General features: G+C 41.0%; 1 protein-coding gene across 5 annotated transcripts in view; it reads right to left on the bottom strand.

Moving 5' to 3' along the window:
• Positions 1–20,756, bottom strand: part of CALCR (calcitonin receptor) — a 185,754-nt gene that overhangs the window by 124,067 nt on the left and 40,931 nt on the right. The window lies entirely within an intron of this gene.

Here is a 20,756-nt window from a genome sequence, read left to right as displayed (position 1 = left end):
AGTACCATTTCCCTGAGGACCCAGGTCACATTTTATTAGTTTTCTGAGACACTGTAGGGACCATATGTGTCACCAGTGCAGGAAAGGGGAATAGAAAAAGGGGGACAATTTTAAAAGGCAGTAAAAGGAATAAAGGGATCAGTATGTGGCTCAGCATAGAAGGGATATTTCCAACCAAAAGGATAGGTGGAGGAGGCTGAAGCAGTAGTCTCAAAGGATTGATAGCTTGATGTCAAGGGCTAACAGGAAGGCATACATGGCTTTATCCTGTTATGGAGGACAAAAAGTGTGTCGTTATGTCTTGGCAGCTGCTGATGCTTAATAAGCATTTAGTGAAAACATGGATATTAGGTATGACCTTGGGGACCTTGCAGGTGTACATCCTTATGTAGGATGCTTTGTGCATGCACACCAAAACTACAACTGAGAACGAAACCAGGCAGGACTATGGGGCAGTGAGGGGGGAGGATTAGCCTCAAAAATGCCTGACTTTTCAAAGAAAATCACTAGCATAGGTACAGCCCCACTCATCTCCCTTCTGAGTAGAGTAGAGAAATCACACATCATCAATCCACCCACCTTTAATTATCAGAACAAGAAAACATGAAGGCAGTAAAAAGCCAGGCTTTTTGTATGTGTGGTCATTTTCCAGTATCCAGGGAAGTCATTGGCAGCAGACCCTGTGTTTCACACTCAGTGAGAATATTTCTTCTGAGGCTAGCATCTACCCATCATCACTGATCAAACTGCCTGTGCCACAGACAAAAATGAGTCCAGGGAAATGGATTTGTCTTCACAGTGTGACAACGGCCATGAGTACAGACATAAACCCTTGTTGACAACACTGATTAATGTAAAAGCAGATCTGGAAAGTCATTTCATTCGTGTTCCAGCAGCCAAACCACCCTCACAGACAAAAAGAGTTCAACTCTTCTCTTCATCCTGAAGATTCACAGTTCACGGGTTAGAGACGAAAACCCACATGCAGACATCCCTTGCTTTAGGATTAAGTCTTTTTTAAGTCAGTATAAGTTGTAAAGGACAGAGCAGGATTTTGGACTCTGGTACCATGAAGCCAGTTTCTGTATGTTCTGACTAGCAGCCCCATTCAGGAGAACATTATTCATAAGAAAATCTAAATGCATATTTAAATGTAAACATGCACAGAAGCCTCACTGCAATTAAGAAAGCCAGAAATTATGTAAGGGACACAGATATAGGACTGCATTTTAATGCTTTCCTAAATTGAAACCAATGGGAGCCAAATTTAATAGGACTATATTGACCATGAATTGGGCTATTACTCTATATTTTTGAGCTCAGCATTGTTTACTGTGTACTTCGTGTTCTTCTGTCATCATATTTATTCTGGAGATCTTCCTTTGAACATGTAGCATGAGGGCTTGTAAGCACCAATTAATAGATAAGTAGAGGAAATGACAGATGGCTTAATTTAGAAATGGAAATATTTAACATTCACATACAGCAGCACTCAGGCTCTGTTCAGTTATCTCTCCTCACCATCATTGCTTTCTGCATGCATGTTAAGTCTCATAGTTAAATATACCTGCCTGTCTTAACTAGGAGATGTGCATATTATTCATATTTGTTTAACCTGAGCCAACTTTTAAACTACTGGCAACTCAGGATGCTAATAATAAATCAAGTTACCACACTCTCATACAGTCCTGGATCTCTGTCAGAGCTCTGCAATTTAAGACACGATTTCCCTGTGTTAGATCAACTCAAGATCAACTAGGACTGAGAAGCAGCAGCAAGCACAGTTTCAAAATACCATTTTTATACCGATTCTTAATCGCTTCTCTAGACGAATTCTGGCAACCATTTTGCTCCCACAATTTCATGTCACTGGGAAGCTTTATTTTCATAGATAGAAATACTCTGTGCACCAAAGCAACAGTTAGCCTGTGAAGATGCTCAGTGAAGCTTTGGGAATTCAGACGTGCTCGGGCAAAGCACAGTTCTTCTCAGCATGCCTCCCCCTAGTCATTAGCAACAGTTTACAATGTGTCTGAAAGCATTTGTGGAAAATAGCTAAACAAGCCCAAATTTTAAATAAATAAATAAATAAATAAATAAATAAATAAATAAATAAATAAATAAATAAAGTCCAAAACCTAGCATCTACGCTTCGCTGGGTTAGAAACTGGCTGGATGGCCGGGCCCAGAGAGTTGTGGTGAATGGAGTCAAATCCAGTTGGAGGCCGGTCACTAGTGGAGTCCCCCAGGGCTCGGTACTGAGGCCGATCCTCTTTAATATCTTTATCGATGATCTGGATGAGGGCGTCCAGTGCACCCTCAGTAAGTTTGCAGATGACACCAAGTTAGGTGCGTGTGTCGATCTGCTCGAGGGCAGGAAGGCTCTGCAGGAGGATCTGGATAGGCTGGAGCGATGGGCTGAGTCCAACTGTATGAAGTTCAACAAGGCCAAGTGCCGGGTCCTGCACCTGGGGCGCAACAACCCCAAGCAGAGCTACAGGCTGGGAGATGAGTGGCTGGAAAGCTGCCTGGCAGAGAAGGACCTGGGAGTATTGGTTGATAGTCGGCTGAATATGAGCCAGCAGTGTGCCCAGGTGGCCAAGAAGGCCAACGGCATCCTGGCCTGTATAAGAAGCAGTGTGGCCAGCAGGTCGAGGGAAGTGATTGTGCCCCTGTACTCGGCTCTGGTGAGGCCGCACCTTGAGTACTGTGTTCAGTTTTGGGCCCCTCGCTACAGGAAGGACATGGACGTGCTCGAGCGAGTCCAGAGAAGGGCGACCAAGCTGGTGAGGGGTCTGGAGAACAAGTCTTACGAGGAGCGGCTGAGGGAGCTGGGATTGTTCAGCCTGGAGAAGGGGAGGCTCAGGGGCGACCTTATCGCTCTCTACAGTTACCTTAAAGGAGGCTGTAAAGAGGTGGGGGTTGGTCTGTTCTCCTACGTGCCTGGTGACAGGACGAGGGGGAATGGGCGAAAGTTGCGACAGGGGAGTTTTAGGTTGGATATTAGGAAGTACTTCTTTACCGAAAGGGTTATTAAGCATTGGAACGGGCTGCCCAGGGAGGTGGTGGAGTCACCATCCCTGGAGGTCTTTAAAAGACGTCTAGATGTAGAGCTTAGCGATATGGTTTAGTGGAGTACTTAGCGTTAGGTCGAAGGTTGGACTCGATGATCTTGAGGTCTCTTCCAACCTAGAAATCTGTGATACTGTGATACTGTGATCTGAGCATTAATAAAGGTCAGAATTTGGTGCTCAAAGCTTAGGTTTCTGCTGAAAATAAAACCAACCAATTGCACTTAGGGTCTAATTTGCTTCATGGCATCTGATGGGCATTTCGCTTTTCTCTTCCATGTGTTAAGTCTCTAAATAAAGATTTGCATTTCCAAATTGTGATAAAATAAAATAAAAAATAAAAAAAGCTTTAAGAACAGGATTCAAGGGTAGATCTCAGTCCAAGTTCTTCATATCCCCATACTGTGTGGAGGTAAGATCTGGGTTTCAGTTTGTACTGCATTTCATTTCAATAGTAGTATCCAGTACTCCTCTTTCCAAGAAAACAGACAACTTTTTTCTCAGGTCTATTCCTTTCATCAGCCTGCTAAAGCCAGTGTTTTGGTCTTCTACAGACTATTTACACACCCGAGATGCTTACTCAAGATTTGATGGAGAGTTGGTTACTGAGACGGACAGTGAACTAAGAACAGTGTTCAGTGAATGCCATGTACTACAGGACATTTTTTTTATTATTATTACTTTTTCTACCACCAGGCAAAGTGGTGCACAGAGGCCTGACTGAGGGACTTGAATTTGCAGATATATATTTACAGCCAAATGAATATATTTTAGAAAAGCAATAAACACAATTTCAGGTTCACTTTAGCTTGGGTAAGCCTAGAAAGGAGTATTTCTATTTATCAGTGCTAAAGCTGATGAAATCTTCCTTTTAACTACATTCCTGATACCAGTTTTCTTAAAAGTTTGATATACTCGGTGCCCACAGGGCTGTAAAAATGATAAATTTAGAAATGGCTAAAACATTTCAGGCGGGTTGTTGACAAAGCAGTTGCACAGATTTGCATGATTTTGTCAAAGCTGAGAGCATTCGAACTGCAAGGAGAGCTATGAAGTCTATTAAACTGACTTCATCTGAAGTTAATATTGATCCTATATGACACTAGTGAGAGACCACTTGGGAGAAGGGACAAAAGTGAAGGAAATGGATTTGATATCTTCTACTTATTGTCACCATGCACATCTGAGGGGGGACTAAATTCTTAAGGAAAAAGTGTCAATTTTCATCACTTTGATCCAGGAGGAGGACAGATGAGCACCCCAGTGCCCATTCCTAGCTCCATTCAGCCAAATGACTTCCTCATGGACATGCTATGCTTGGAGGACTTGCGCCTCCATGGGGGCCAGGAGCTCACCCAGAGCCCTGTGGTGGGAATGGAGGAATGTCCACATGGGACTGGGCCAGCGGTAGCACACGTGTGGTGCTTGTATCAGTTCAGCGGCATAGCTGTGTGACAGCTCCGGCAATGGGCAGCCTGAGATTGCTCATACAGGTCATGAGGACAGCAAACTCCCCCCACATGCTTGCTTTTTTATGTATTTTGTGATACCTTCTTTTAAAAGTTGCATAATTCCTGTACATTTTACTGCTTCCTAGAAAGAAAATCACCATTTTAGGATTATTCTGAGAGAATACTGAAGACACTGACATCTTGCCATTGTTTTCCAGGCAATCCAAAACACTTCCAGAACATTTTTTCTTTCTGTTTTCAATAGCAGAACATAGAACAAAATAGAGAATTTCAAGCTTTTCATTTTAGCCTGGTAAGCAGAGCCCAGAATGGTGCTCAACAGTGGGATGTTTGTGAAAACAGAAGAATGCTGCTGAATGGAACGGTCAAAGAAACCGCTGAAAGAAAATACCATGAACCTTTTACCTTTCTGAAACTAAGCACTGATTAAGAAATTCTTCTTTAATAATGAGCAGAAAGCACAGTCATCAACTTGCCTTGAGATGAATACTGAGTTTTTTTAACCAAAGGACATAAATGGAGAAAAGAAAGTCAATTGTATCTGAAAATAAGTTTATCAAAATTGTATAAAATTCATCAGACAAATCACTAATTCACCAAGAGTATGATTTTTAGTTCAGTGAAACTATTGCAAAACTGAGTTCACTCAGTTGTATAGTCTTGGCTGAAAAAAATGGTAAGTGTAGGATATTGACCTTTTTTTTTTTTTAAATGGTATTTTTTCTTCACTATTTGCTTAAAGGTGCTTAAGAAGTCTCCCCTACCTCTGCCCACCCTCCCCTCCCACACACGCAGAAAAAAGAAGTATGGCTGCACACATCACTATTTTTAGTACAGTGATAAAAGAAATAAATGTAAAAATGTCTGGCCTCTATTTCATGGCTAAGGGAAAGATACTAGGTATTACTGTCTGGTTGAAATGTCCTGCAAACTGGAACCCAGATCCCATCCCTTTGTAACAAGGAATAAATACAAAAAGCCTGGAGGAAGATCTACCTCTGAATCCTGTGCCTGGTGCCCTTTTTCAGCTTGCTTGGAGATGTTGCTCTCATTCCCTAACAGTTTCCTCATTGCTGGCAGTCTGTTTCAGAAGAAAGACTGAAAAGTTCATGAAGGGAGACTCAGGCATGACTAGCTTCCCTTACAACTGTCTGGCAGTGGCAAGCTGGTTTATCACTGCCTGGACGGGATGCATTGGCAGGGAGGGGTTTGTGGTAAGGACGGGTTCAGGGGAAATGGCGCATAAATAGGTAGGGAAGCATATTTCAGTGTGCTGCTATGGAAAAAGCTGGTCTATACAGCCAACCTGATACAAAATAAATGCTTTCCACATTTCCAGTCTTCACTTTTACCAAAAGCCCCATCTTTCAGGAGTGGGGTGCGCACTTCAGCACACACCATGCAATTTTCTGAAGTCCTGTATTTTAACACCTCTGTTGGAAAGACAACATAAACGAAGACTCAGACTAGACTAGCATTTCACCAGGAAACCTGCAGCCAGCCAGACGAACCAAGAGACTAGGTATGGCACAACAGTGATGCAAACATACCCTAAACTATTAATCGTCACGGCTGTTGCTGGTAGTCACAGGGGTGAGTGACTCACTTCAGCCGTTCTTAGTGCCTTCCTTGGACTGCTGACCAGGAATTGGAAGTGCCACCTTCTGGTAGGCACCCCTGGGGAAGCAGTAGTGAAAACCCCCAAGTCTTTCTTTGCAAAGAATTAAAACTTAAATCAGGGCTTCTCAAAAGTGACTTCTGATTTGGAGTGACTCAGTCTTCGGACAACAAACGTGGGCAGCTGACTAATGTTAGTTAACGTATGTAAATCACATATTGGATAGAAAATGGAACTCTGGATTAAAGCACTGCCCTAAAACCAGTAAAGAACTGCCTCAAGTAATTTTGAGAAATTCCCTCCACTATTGAGTCACGGATATTTTTTTCTCTCTCTCTTTAATTTGTTGGGGAAATTGAAAGAAGCCTTCCTAGTACTGCCATGACAGTGCATTTAAATTTGTTGTCAACAATGACACTTTCATTCTGAAATAAATTTGCATGCTATTTGTAGTTGTCCTACACATAGCAATTTTAAAACTCTAATCTGTGTTTTTCTACTCACAGGGAAAAAGAAAAAAAAAACACGTATTTTTCAGATAAAAAACAAAATGAGCAAACAAAAAACCTCAGGAATATATTGGATTTTGAAATGTAAATCTGTGGGATGGGTAGTAAATTCAAGTGTTCAAGGATATTTTCAGCCAAGTATTTTTTAATTACACAAATAATATTCTTCACAATTTCCATACAGAGAGAGGTTATATTTCACAAAGGAAAATCCAGGAACTTGTGGTGGATTGGCCAATCCAAATTAGCCATTGTCCACATACCTGCACAAATTTACAGAATGAGAGTGACTGACTCCTTGGGCACGCTTGGCAATTCCCAAATAAGTCTATCAAAAATATGTATTTCCATGAAATATTTTGATGTTAATGCAGTAAAATTTTCCTAACATAGAAACACTTCATCAAAAATGTTTAAAACAGTCCTACAAAGACATTTTATCCAACTGTTTCATTGCATTACAGAATAACAATCTTTTCTTAAACCAAACCAAAGTAGTTTCATTATAGGCTATTTAATCTCTAAAAGAACTTATTAGGGAATTACAAAAGAGGAATTTCAACAGGTTTATTTTTTCAACAGAAGATGAGGTTTAAAAAACAGCACAAGTGATGCTGAAGAAAGAGAAAACACTATCACAGCAGAATAGAAATTGTTAGGCTACCATCATAGGTTTGCTGTGCTTTTAACTCAGAATAAATTAATTTAGAGTAATCTGCAATTGTAAACAACTTAATTGAAACATTATTGTATAGCTGGCTGACTGTTAGAGGAGATACAGCTATGTTGGAAACATGTCTTATCAACATGGTATTCTGATGTTTGCAGCACTTCAGAAGATACGGAACTATCATTAACTTTCTCTTTTTCTGGGAGGGTGGATTTGTGCTTTTTTAAAAAAAAGGGAGAAAAACTATTTTACTTAGAATGGTGTAGCACAGTATTTTTATGCCATCTATAAAATTTAGCAAAGGATGGAAAAGTTTGTGTTTCTAGCAGGGAGAAGTTCCATAAAAACATATAAAAAAATGTCTACAGTGATAGATTTCAGAAGGAGTGTTTACTTTAAATATTATCACAATAATTCTTGAAAGTAAAAGTGCAGATAGGGAATGAGATTAAAAAGAAATGCTATGAGAGGGACCAACTCTAAGAAAACATTTTCCCAGGAAAATTAATGCAGTAGCATATTTAAGTGAAATACTTTAATACTTTCAGGAGTTGATTTTATTTTAAATTCTATAAAAGCTTTGAAATGTCACTTCATAACTGATTTAACTGGTTTGCAGAGCTAAAGTCATATGCTAGAAGGACAGTTGAATTTATCCAGATCAGCCAAGTATTACTGGGATCTATGAGAATTCTGAAAGAACTCAGAGTATATATTTTTTAAATAAAGATAGATGTATTATGGTCAGCAGCATACTTATAGCCCACATTGAAATAACTAAAAAAACAACTTCTGTTTTGAATTCACAGTTGGTATTTTGCTCTTTCTTTTACTATGAAGCTATGAGAGCTAATATACTAAGGAAGTTACAATCATATATTGTTTTAAACTTGTAGACTGATTCCTTGATTCCTACTCTGTTATTAACCATTATTTTTGTTATTGTAATATCCAGGAGACTTAGTCATAAACCACTAACCCCTTGTGTTCAGCAAAGTAAAAACATACAAAGGAACATCTGATCTGTGCAGCCAAACAAGTACGTCACAAGAGAAACAGTTCAACAGAGAGGGACCATGGAGTACAAGGAAGAAGGTCTCAGCACCCTAATCTCTGCCAACCTCAATAAAAATCACGGGAGAGGAGGTTTCATAGATCAGCAAAGTGGGTATTCACCAGGGACCACTCCCAAGGAGGAGGGGCAGTATGAAGGTTTTCTCCCAACACCCTACCAGTGACTAAGTGCATTGTTCAAATACACTGGGATTATTTAGAAGTAGGAGAGGCTGACTAACCGATAATGCCTGAGAAATGAGATTATAGTGAGACTGTTAAGACAGGGCAGGCTAGAAAAGCCCCAGAAGTGAAGGAAAAGAAACTGTGAGCCTGAGGAGGCTGAACTCCTAAAGGTATACAGGAGCAGGGCTGATGTCCCTGAAGTGGATAGAAGACCTGTTCATAAAAAGAGGAAATAATATGACATTGGAGAGATTATACAAGTCAGCCTAACTTCAATATCCACAATGATACTGGAGTACGACACTATAAAAACAATTTATAACTACCTAAAAAATAAATACACTGATAAGAAGCAGTCAGTGCAAGTATGTCAAGAAGAAATCATATCAAGCCAGTCTAATTTCCTAACTGGCTATCTAGCAGTAAAGACAGCAGCTGGTGTCAAATAAAATGATTTGAATATCACTTTTCTAACAGTCCCCCACAACATTCTCATAGGCCAAGCTGAGAAACATGGTCTAGATGATAGCACTGTAAGATGGATGCAGACATACACAAAAAATAAGATTCAAGGAGCTGGTACAAAGGGTTTCCTGTCAACGCAGAAAGACATATCACTGTTGCAGGAGTCTCTCCAGAGCCTATTATCATCTCATTTTTTTCATTATAAACTCCCTCCTCACCAGTGTGTGAGGTTTTTCACAGAGTACTATGCCTCCTTTTGAGCACAGATTTTTTTTAAGAAAGATGGAGATGAATGTTCAGAGGACAGCAACATAAAAACTGAGTTTTAAAATGTTCTCTCATGAGATGCAGTGAAAGAATAAGATGTGTAGATTTAGGAAAGGAAAGACTCAGCAGAATTTTAAAATAACGAAATGAGATTAGTTTTCTGTTATCCAGCAATGATAGGCTGAGGGACAATCTGCTTAGCATTCCACAGCAGCAATGTGGAGGCACATCAGGAAGAGCACTCCAGGTGTATATTTAGAAAGTACTCAAATGGGTACCCTGGTGCCTTTATGGAAAATCATGTGCTATTCTGCAGCAAAAGTAAGAGGGGTTCATTTGCATCTGACAGAAGACACAATAGCTTCGGATCCAAGAAGTCAGTTGGTGGCAGACTACAGCAGAGGTATTGCTTTGTGGCTGCACAGGAAAGGTCATCGCTCACAGATACCATGAAGGAAGAATCTTCACATCCTAGGCAAAAGCCTAGAAGTGAATTCAGGCTGGAAGTAGACATTAGACCACAAGAAATGGCCTATGGGGTCACACTGATGATCCATCTAGCTCACCTCTGCAGTCTGTTCCTCATTTCTTTTTCCCTCTCTCCCTCCCTCCCAGTATCCACAGTTGTTTTGAGAAAGGAACTTTACAGTAGATCTCCTCCTCCCTGTCTCTCCTTTCCCCGTACTGTCTATCAACCTGCTGTCCACATCTGATCTATTTTTGAACCTCCCAACGTTGTCTGCTCTTCACAAACTCCTATGGCAATTGTGAATTTCCACAAGTTCACTGATTGCTTTTATCTCTTTTAAACTACTGCTCATTATTTCCAGTGTTGTGGGACTTAGAACTAGCATTAGAATAGTTCAGTTGGAAAGGATGCACAAAGACCATCTAGTCCAACTGTCCCACCACTTCAGGGCTGACCAAAAGTTGAAGCATGTTATCAAGGGCATTGTCCAAATACGTCTTGAACACTGATGGGCATGGGCTACCATCACTCCCCAGGGAGCAGAGGCCGGCTCCTTCTTCTGCAGCTCCCCTCCTCAGGAGGCTGCCCAGAGCCATGAAGCTGCCTCTCAGCCTCCTCTTCTCCACACCAGACAGCCCAGGTGTCCCCAGCCTCTCCTCACAGCACAGCCCTTCCAGCCCTCTTACAGACTTGGTGCCCCGCTCTGGGCGCTGTCAGGGCCCCGAACATCCTTTTCTGTGGTGGAGCCCATACCCACACACAGCAGTCGAGGTGGGGCCGCACCACGCTCAGTGCAGCAGGAGGGAGGATCACCTCTTCTGGCCGGCTGGCTGTGCTGTGCTCAGGGCACCCCAAAATGGGGTTTGCCCTCCTTGCTGCCAGGGCACGCTGCTGGCTCGCGCTGTGCTTGCTGTCACCGGCACCCCCAGGTCCCTTTCTGCTGAGCTGCTCCCCAGCCACTCGTTGCCCAGCCTGGGCCTGGCATTGCTCTGTCCCAGCTGCAGCACCCGGCATTTACCCTTGCTGAATTCCATGCCACTGATGACTGCCCAGTGCTCCAGTCTCTCTAGATCCCTCTGCAAGGCCTCTTGTCCCTCCAGGGAGTCAACAGCACCTCCCAGTTTAGCATCATCAGCAAACTTGCTAAGGATGCACTCCACTCCTGCATCAAGGTCACTGATAGAAATGTGGAACAGGACTGGCCCTACAACTGAGCCTGTAGAACACCTCTAGTGACCAGCCGTAAACCAGATGTAGCCCCATTCCTTACAACCCTTTGAGCTCCACCATCGAGCCCCTGTAGTTCATCACCCTATGTAGTATGTACCTCTTCACATCACAATTGGACAATCTGCCCAGAAGGATACTGTGAAAGATAGTACCAAAGGCCTTACAAGGATTCAGAAATATTACATCTGCCATTTTCCCCTCATCCACTATGTCACAGAAGGAGATCAAATTACTAAGACAGGGCTTTCCCTTCATGAACCCATGTTGACTATATCTGATAAGAACTTTGTTCATTAAATGCCTTTCAATATACCCCAGGATAACCTCCATAACTCTTCCAGGTACTGAGGTTAAACTAACAGGTCCGTAGTTTCCTGGGTCTTCTCTAGAGCCCTGCTTGAAGATGGGTATAATGTTGGCTAGTTCCCAGTCAGCAGGGACCTCCCCAGACTCCCGGGATCTTTGGTAAATTCTTTATAAGGTCCAGCTTAATGTCTGCTAATTCATTCAGTACTCTGGGGTGAATCCCATCAGGCCCTATGGACTTATGAACGTTGAGCTAGGGTCCCTTATAATTCTGATGACCACAAATGGAAAGTCACTGCTCCCCTAGTCAAGGTCCTCCAACTCAAAGAAGCAGGCAGCCCAAGATCTATAATTAATATTAAAAAACGAGCCAAGAAAGGCATTAAATTTCTCCACCTTTTCCTCATCCCCTCTTTTTAGGTGACCATCTTCACCAATGTTCTCCTTAGACTTCCTCTTGCTGTTGACGTACTTAAAAAAAGCCTTTTTCTTGTCTGACACCACGCTGACCAATGTCAACTCAAGTCGAGCTTTGCCTTTTCTTGATTTCTCCCAACAAATATGAACTGCAGCTTTTTAATCTCCCTGTGAAGCCTGACCTTGCTTCTAGAGATCATATATTTCTTTTCCTGCCCTAGTTCCAGGAGGAGTTCCCTGTTTAACCAAGACAGTCTTCTGCCCTGACTACTTCGTGACCAGGAGTCTGGCATTCATCTTATTAACTGCCTTCATGATTTTGTAAACCATGAACATCTACCCAATGCTTTCTCCTCTGCAAACAGAAGACTTTTCAAACATTTAGGCTTTTCTACAAATGGTGGCTATTTCACCTGATTTAGGTATTACACTACCTTCTGCTGGGTAATAGATTTGAATGACAGGAAAGACAGGAACACAACCTACCCTTTTTAAAGTTACGGGAAAGATTACATGCTATGTTGTAGATACACTAAGCTAAATGACAGTTCAGCTTCCACATTTGCCATATCATTCTGTATTTCAGGTAAAACCTAACAAGCAGAAATGCTGCCAAAGCCACAATCATAATGCCAATGAATGCTAATCTGTCTGTTGGTTCTGTTTATCTTTGCCATTGTCTGGCACTCTCATGTCAGAGGAACAGTTCATATAATCCATTTCAATACTATCACCATTGTGGCTGAGCACTTAAAGTCATTTGCTTTTGGCCTTATGTTTACAACATCAGTTGAATCATATTCTTAAATAACAAATAGTAATTTGTGTTGCTTTGCTAAGGTCACTTAGCACAAGGTCATTGCAGTATTATAACCAGGTGCAGAACTATACCTTGATAATGGGAGTGAAGCTAAGTGGACAACAGCCCTCTCCCATCAGTATGTTCAGTTCAGCCAGGGAACTTGTCCTCTGCATTCCCTGAGCATTTCATCTGATTCTGTTCACGTCTGTTTTCATTGTAGTTTTACATTCAGTTTCACTACATATTTTCAGTACTTTGGTAAGCACTTCTGGTATTATCCTGTGATTATACGAAAGGTGCCTTTATGTGATAAATGACTGGCTCAGTACACAGGGTGATGAGACACCAGCATATATTTATCTTAAAACTTGTGAGAGACTTCTTGCTTAATGAAAACCAGATCCCAAAATCTGATATGAGACAAAAACACTAGGAAGAGAATATGCAACTACCATTAGAAAACACCTCACAAAATTACTGAAGTATTCACTCTGCTTTACAAAGGGTCTGGCAGTGAAATAGATATCTTACTATGATGTATTAGGATAACACTGGCCACCCCTGTGTAGAAACAAACCCATAAATTAAAGTTTCAGTTCTAAAAGTGTTCTAAGAAAAAGGTAAAGAGCAAGAGGATTCATACCACTATGGATGGAACATCCATGAAAGCACAGGTCTTTGTGGACAGCTGGCCCAGAGGATTGATGGGGCTCTGGCTTTCCTGATTAGCATCACTGTCAGCTCTATATCACATGTTGTGGGAGAAGACTGCATGCTGTGCAAGTCCCCATCAGCAACAGGCGTTTAGCCTACAAGAGGTGGTAGTGTAGCTTTTCTTTCTATCCCATATTGTGATGACAACTGTAGCAGAGCAGCTTTGTGATGGCTGAATGCACAGCCATGACACCATATTTTGTTTATCTTTGCTGTCCCTTGATAAACGATGGATGAATACAACAGAATGTGAGAGTGTCCCTTAGCAGCAGTAGCAGCTTATAAATGACATTAAAAGTCTACCGAAATATCAAGTTTCCATCTCTCAAAATTATTAACTTGAATGCAATTAACTAACTCCATTGTACTTAGGATCATGAAGTGTATACATGTCACAGGTTTAATTCTACTTTTTTAGTATCTACTTTGCAGATAGGACTACATCTTAAAAGTATCTGAAATACGAACTTTAAAATTCCCAGTGACACAAGTGTCTCACAATACTCAGTGATTTTGTGCCAGTTCCTAACAGTTGAAAGAATTTGAATCCCAACCTCATGGTGAAACACCTTCAGCCCTAAGAAAGAGTGAACAAGAAAAGGGCTCAAATGGCTGACAAGAACTGGACCATCACACCTTACACAATTCTAAAATAAATGGGAAATAATTTTCTGTCTTCAGAGATAGCAAGTAGCTATTAAGCTAAACAATTGTATTGATGCTTTAAAGGTCCACAGGTTATACACAAATATCTAGGCTAAAATAAACCAAGCGAATAATTCAGAGTTTGCAACTGGCTAGTATATAAAAGCAGATTTTATTTCACGTTAAAAAAAAATCCCAGTGATCAGGCATTAAGGAATGTCTACACTGCAAGAATATAAAGGGAGTCAATACAATGTTTTTCATTCTACTATTAATATAAAGAAAGAAAAATATCATTCTTCCTGGCACAAGATATTTAACTGTGGATTTTTTAAAAGGTATGGGGCAGGCAGGTGGAAGAAAACAATTATGATGCTGCACAGCAGCTGCAAAGTTTTAAACAGTATCACACAGCTACAGTCCTAAGCTTAAAAGTCATTAATTGTAGCAACCTTAAATTACCAGTTGTGTCCTTAAAAACAGAAGCTGTGACAAATTTACTAGCAATTATTTCATCCAACAACATTTTGAAAGGATGAAATACACAAAACCAACCTGCTGTCCTAACATTCTGTGTATATTATTTTTACTGACAATGTTCTATGGAATTTCATAATGACAAAATGTTCAGCTTTGCAATCACACAAAACTATCACTAAACAAGTTTTGTGTTAGCTTGAGACTCAGCACTTTACATCTTTAATCAATCTTCAAATTTTAGCCACTATTCATATCCTTTGACCCTTGAGTTATGTGTGTCCGTAACCTACAACACTGATGGAAAGACACACTGTTGTAAAACTAAATATGAAATAATAATAATAATAATAATAATAATAATAATAATAATAACAACGTGATGCATTTTCAAAGATAGGTGAACGTTTGTTGGATTTCATGGTTTCCAGAGTCCTGCCTGGCAGAGGCTTCTGTTTTGTGGGAGTTGGTCTGAATCCTTATCTACTCATCTCTTTCCCAGTCAGGGCTGTTGTACACATAGGATCTTGTCATCTTCTGTGCTATGAGTGAAGACTGGAAATTTAGAAATACATCTGTCATTTGCTGAGACCTGTAAATGCATTTCCATGCTCAAGTTCATAGAGATGCACTAACAGGAAAAAACACTGAAAGAGCTAGGGAAAGAAAACAATGAGCTGATGTCAGGCACCGGTGTCCTCACCTAGAACTGGAAAATTTTCTCTGATTCTGACTCTGGTGTTGTTTACAAGCATACACTCTTTCTCCATTGCTACTTACATCGGGGAAAAAGGAACCAGACAATAAGGCAAGAGTCAGAAAAAGATTTAGATACTCAGTATCCAGTTCTAATGAAGGTATTTTGTTTTTGTTTTCCTCATAACAGCATACATCCCCCCCCCCCCCAAAAAAAAAAAAGGTACTTTCTAGAAGCACCTAAACTTCATACTCTTAAATGCTTCACCAGTTCCCACAATACCTAGAACTGTTGGCCTGTGCCAACTATATAATTCTTGACATGTCTGAACTACTTGGTGTCTGTCTTAGGTCAAAGCTCAATCAACATTCAAAAATTATCAGATCCTCTGTCAGAGTCCACTGTGCTTATATCTGTATTTGCAATGGAAATAGGGCCAGGGTACGGGTACAAGCATTCTTTCTCTTGCAATCATTTTTTCTCATGTCTGATGGAAGGTATCCTAGTATGAATTTGACCCTTATCAACTAACACTCTTTGAGATTTTCTTGGTGCAGATCATAGGGAATACTTAATACAGCCCAAAGTCATTTGTGGTAGGCACTTCAGGAATAGCTATGTGGCTCAATGGGGAAAAGAAATAGGAAAAACATAATTAATTTCCTCCTTTTATCCTGTGGACTTTGAAACCTAAGCACATACTTTCTGAGTTTGTAGACTGTAGGCTGGGTTATTCTGTATTCTCCCCATGGGAGTATGCTGCTGTGAGGCATATGTAGTGAGGTCACCTACTCAGAAGAGATGGTGAACCACTTCCATAATCCTAGGCAATTCCTACAGCTTATATTATTGCTCAAAACAGTAAACCAGAAAATGTGCACAAACTAAAATCCAAGACTCAGTTCTAGTGTTCCCACACATACTAATATCAGATTCATGAAGGCTGGACCATTTACAGTGAATTAATTACACAAATAGAGGAATTCTCAAAATTTATAGGGTGAGCAATTTTTAGTTAGGAAGAAAAAAGGGGGGAAAGAACGAACAGACATCTATGTATAAATAAAGCATCTCAGCTGCAGATCCCAACCAGGAAGTGGTGCCTGCCTGCACATTCTCTGTGCACTGATGGAACCTAGCCCAAATTTTGAGCATCATTTCATTATCAAGGTTTTCCACACAGTCTCTAGTACCCAGGTTACGACTGGTTACGACCAGGTATGGACTGGGTGAGAGGACAGTTAGATGTTTGGATGGTCTGGCTCAGAGTTTAGCAGCTAATGGGTTATGTACTGCATGCATGCCTATAGCAAGTGGACTACCACATGGCTCTGTACTAGGAGCAATATTAGACTAGAGATCTCCTGAGGTCTCCAGCCTCAACTAACCTTTGATTCTGTGGGTGTATGACTCCTGATTGCATTAAAGGTAAAGTTCTACCATATAATTGTGTGGGCTTTACTGAAATAGTACAGCATTCTTCTGGTTTCCTTTGGGTCACAAAGTTTGAATTAGAACCACCTTATTTTTTTCAAGACTCATCTGAATTGTTCATTTTCACAAAGATGACTGGAAGTGCTAATTAAGTAGATGCATTATAAATCATCAGTTTGGATAGCTCAGCCATCACAGTCAAGTTAAAATAAATTATATGCATTATTAAAGGGTGAATATCATCACACCCATGTTATAACTAATGAAGTCTCCAAAGAGAAGACTTAATTTTCTCACTTGCCTAAAGAAAATGAGATATATTCCCATACCACCAAACATGAATTTTAAAACACTAATCCAATTTATCAAACTTAAATACTTAAAGGGTGGTTAGAAAGAGCATAAGAAAGTGTTCTTAGGAATTTTCACAGATCCTTAAAGGTAGTAAAATGCACTAATATTAGCACATGTAGTACAATTTACATCTAGGGCATAAACAGGCAACTCTTTTACCAATTAAAAGCTAACAGACATCATAACGTTTAGGCAATAAAAATAGTTTAAGCTTTTTTATTTATTTTTTTTTTTTTTACTGAATTCCAGAGTGGCCAATAATGTTCCAGAGTAAGAACACCTACTATTGGCCACAGGAACAGAACTGTCCAAGGTTATCACTTTCTTAACTGTGCTGTTACTTATATTACTTGCCTATGAGAGGTCCAGCAGGTCCAGCAATACAGAATGGCTTCTCCACAACAGCCATGAGGCAGTTCATTCAACCAATATGACAAGTACACAAGTATTCAGTAACCAATAAAAATATCAGATGCAAAGTGTCAATGGGAGAGTTTGCACTGTACTTGTTTGTGGTGAAAAAAGAATCGCCCTAATGTTTTTTTCAGCTGCAGACTGCAGGGTACACACTCTGGATATAGTCTGCAGGGTGCTCTGTGGGTTGTGTGCTGCAAGCAGACTCAAGGCCTTACAGGTAAAGGATTAAAACAATCATGCTGTTTGAACACAGCAAGCAAGCAGTTAATTGTCAGGTCTAAATGAAGGAACTGGGATGCCCTACGCAAAACGTTTAAACCAGCAAGCACACGTTGAACAAAGGAACCCCGTGAAGAGAGGGCAGTAAAGAGATGTGTTTCACATTTGTTCTTTTCTTTATGAAATACAGGCAGTGAAGAAAAGATAAATGTCAGCTAAGGTAGCAGTAGATGAGACCAAATAATTGCAGATGACTGAATGCAGAAGCTGCAGGATGTACTTTACCATCAAGTGGGTACTTGAGAGGAGCTATTTATGTATGAAGTGTTCCCTGAGAGAACCCACAGGAAAAAAAAAAAGGTGCCTGAGCACTACAGAAGCAGCTGGAAATCACGATGGAATTCAGGCATGGTCTGAGGGCAGGATGAAGAGAGGAAAATGGCTCTGCAAAGACAAGTACCTAAAGACTATGGCTGAACGCTATCATGGGGATGAAGAGATAAGCATTGAGAAAGGCATGAAAAATAATAAAACTTCCAGAATGGCTTTGTTGCTCTAGAAGACAAAGATAAGGAAAAGGAACAAACAGAAGATGCATGACAAGGGGGTGGAAGAGCTAGTGTGCACAAAGAAGAGAGGACAAGAACAGCGGGGAGGACTATAAAAGTAGTTAGGAAAAGGATAATACACTGAAGGCTGTGAAGGGGAACTCAAAAAAAAAAAAAAGGCACTTTAGGGTCTCACTGGCCACATCTGCATTAGTATCTCAACTTAGAGCAGTAAAACAGTTTTGAAACAAATCCACTGAATATACACTTAGTGCATGTCAGTTTTGTGGTCAGAGCTGCTTGGGTTTCTCCTTTAGAAGAAAACTAAACCAGAAATTGTGCTCTAAGTGTAAAAGAAATGCACACCTGTCCCTGAGGAGGATCTAATGCCCCCAATCCGAACAGTGGGCTCTCACAAACTCCTACCACACATGCTGAACCTGTGCCATTAATACGTTCTTACACCAACAAGTATTTCTGCCACACTCTGGGGTCATTCAGGTGCTACAAAATGAACCACGTGCTGTATATCTGCTGTCATATTTGTCATCGGCTGTCAGGCTCTGACTCTTTGAATCTCTGGTTCTACTTCTTCCTCCAACTTCTACAGTCCTAGCTTGAAATCCTTATTTAAATTCCCTACAACTACACTGCCTGTCAATATAGATGGCGATCTATACCTACAACCTTACTGATGCTGTTCATCCACACTTTCTGACCCCTTTGATGACAAAATCACATCTTTATTCATCTTTTTCTGTTGGTCTTCATCTCTTTTGCAGTGGTGAGGTGCAAAATTCCAGAAGATCCAGCAAGCTGCAAGCTATCCTTTGCCATGAGAAGACTTAACGTGTCTCCAGCAGCAGGCTAAGCACTGGCAGTCTCAGAAGGCTGCATCCTGACTGATGCAGGGAGAGGATATACGAGCATTCAAAGGGATGAAAATTGTTCCTGGGGAGCATGGGCAACAACAACTCTTTGGGGACAGCATGGCAAGAGTGTCTCTGTTCTGGGAAGCTTGAATAGGTCTCCTGGTAAGAAACATCATCAGTGCTGTTGCCCATTTACAGTTCCGTGTTCTGGGATATCTGACATCAGAAGCTGCCCATGTAGTCCCAGCCTGTACAAGTGCCTGGCTCTGTCCCATTGTCTGCTCAAATGTGCAGGTAGCACACCATAATATAACTCTGTGTCCCTCTTGCACTGTTTGGCAGAATAAAGTTTGGAAAATGGTCACTGTGATTCCAGTCATCACTTTTCCCACAGCAGAGCTGCCCTCCCCAAACTGGTAAGCCACTGGCAGGTGGGAGCAGGACGCTGCCAGGCTCCAAAGAGCTCTCTTGTAAAAAGATACAGGCTCCAGAATTTGGGTGTGATGATAGCAAAGCCACGATCTCAGCTCACAATGAGGGCCTTCACAGAGCCCTCCAAAGTCTGGAAGCCACTGCTTGTTGTCAAGTGTCTCATGGAGGATGCTCTCCGTAATATCTTAAACCCCTCTAAGGCCCAACACCTCCAATCAGTGAAAAGTAAAGAAGTCTCAGAGACCAAGTCTCATTGGCGTGTCACACCAAAGAAGATTCAGTAGGCTAGGAGTCAGTTCACTCAAGGTATAGCTGCTACATCAGCAGGTTTACGTCCGTCATCTCCCCTAACACCCCAACCCAGTACTGCCTTTAAATTTTGCTCCAAACAGGAATAGGGAAGGGGTCATCATAAGACGTCATGGTGCTATTTGGAAAGGGAATGGGCAGAAACATAAAAAAGGTGTGTTTCAACATGTGAAGTCTCTGTGGGCAAAAGTGGTGTCTGGATTATTCATCTCCCATTGTCAATCACCTGCCTGTACAAGACAGATGAAAAGAGAGAGTGCAAAACCACAGAGATGTGCCTGCAATCAATCAAGCAAAGGTCTGCGAAAAACTTTGAACCCTGTATGCTAACAGGTTTGGTCAGGGGACTAGAATAACTCTAGGCCACAGTAAAATCCCCAAACATGCATAAACATGAAGAATCCCAAAACATGAAAATGTGACAAACATAAGCACCGACTGCTGCTTTGATCTGCTCATTTGCTCCTGTTGTGTCAAATTACTTGCTAAGACAAAGATATCAGTACGAGAAATGGCAGGTTTCTCACTGCAGCAGATGCAGGAAACGGAGGGATAGGTTCATTGTGTGTCAGAAGCAATGGTAAAAATGGGAACTTTTTGGAGTCATGAATAATTCCTACAGCTGCAAAGTGTAGCTGGTAGGAAAAACAGCTGTAACTGCTTTTCTTCAGAAGGCATTAAAAGCACACTATATTTATCTGTTTGTTTATACGGAAGGAAAACACAGATCTACACCTGTATCTTCTGCAAACATCAGCCAGAATGAAAGTCAACAGAGTTACATGGACATACATCAGTCGTCTCATTTCAGCAGTCCCATCAGGACCAGCTATATATTATGAAAGATCTTCTTTTTTACAGACCTGCTGGGAAGTGATCAAATCAATTTGCATGCCAGTATCAGGAAGAAATGTGTATGTGGAAATGAGTATGTGGATGAAGGAAACTGACGGTTGGCAGAGAGCATTGAAATGCCAGCTGTAATTATAAAAAGAAAAACAATTTTCACATGCATTTCAGAATTTAGTCATAGAGCTGTGTGCATCTTCATTTTATGAGCTTTCCTATTATCAGGCTGTGCAAAACAGTGCCATGAAATTAAC

Source organism: Anser anser (genome assembly GCF_964211835.1).
Source record: "Anser anser genome assembly, chromosome: 2".
Lineage (NCBI taxonomy): Eukaryota > Metazoa > Chordata > Aves > Anseriformes > Anatidae > Anser > Anser anser.
Note: the sequence above shows the minus strand (reverse complement) of the source record. Positions and strands in the feature narration are given on the sequence as shown.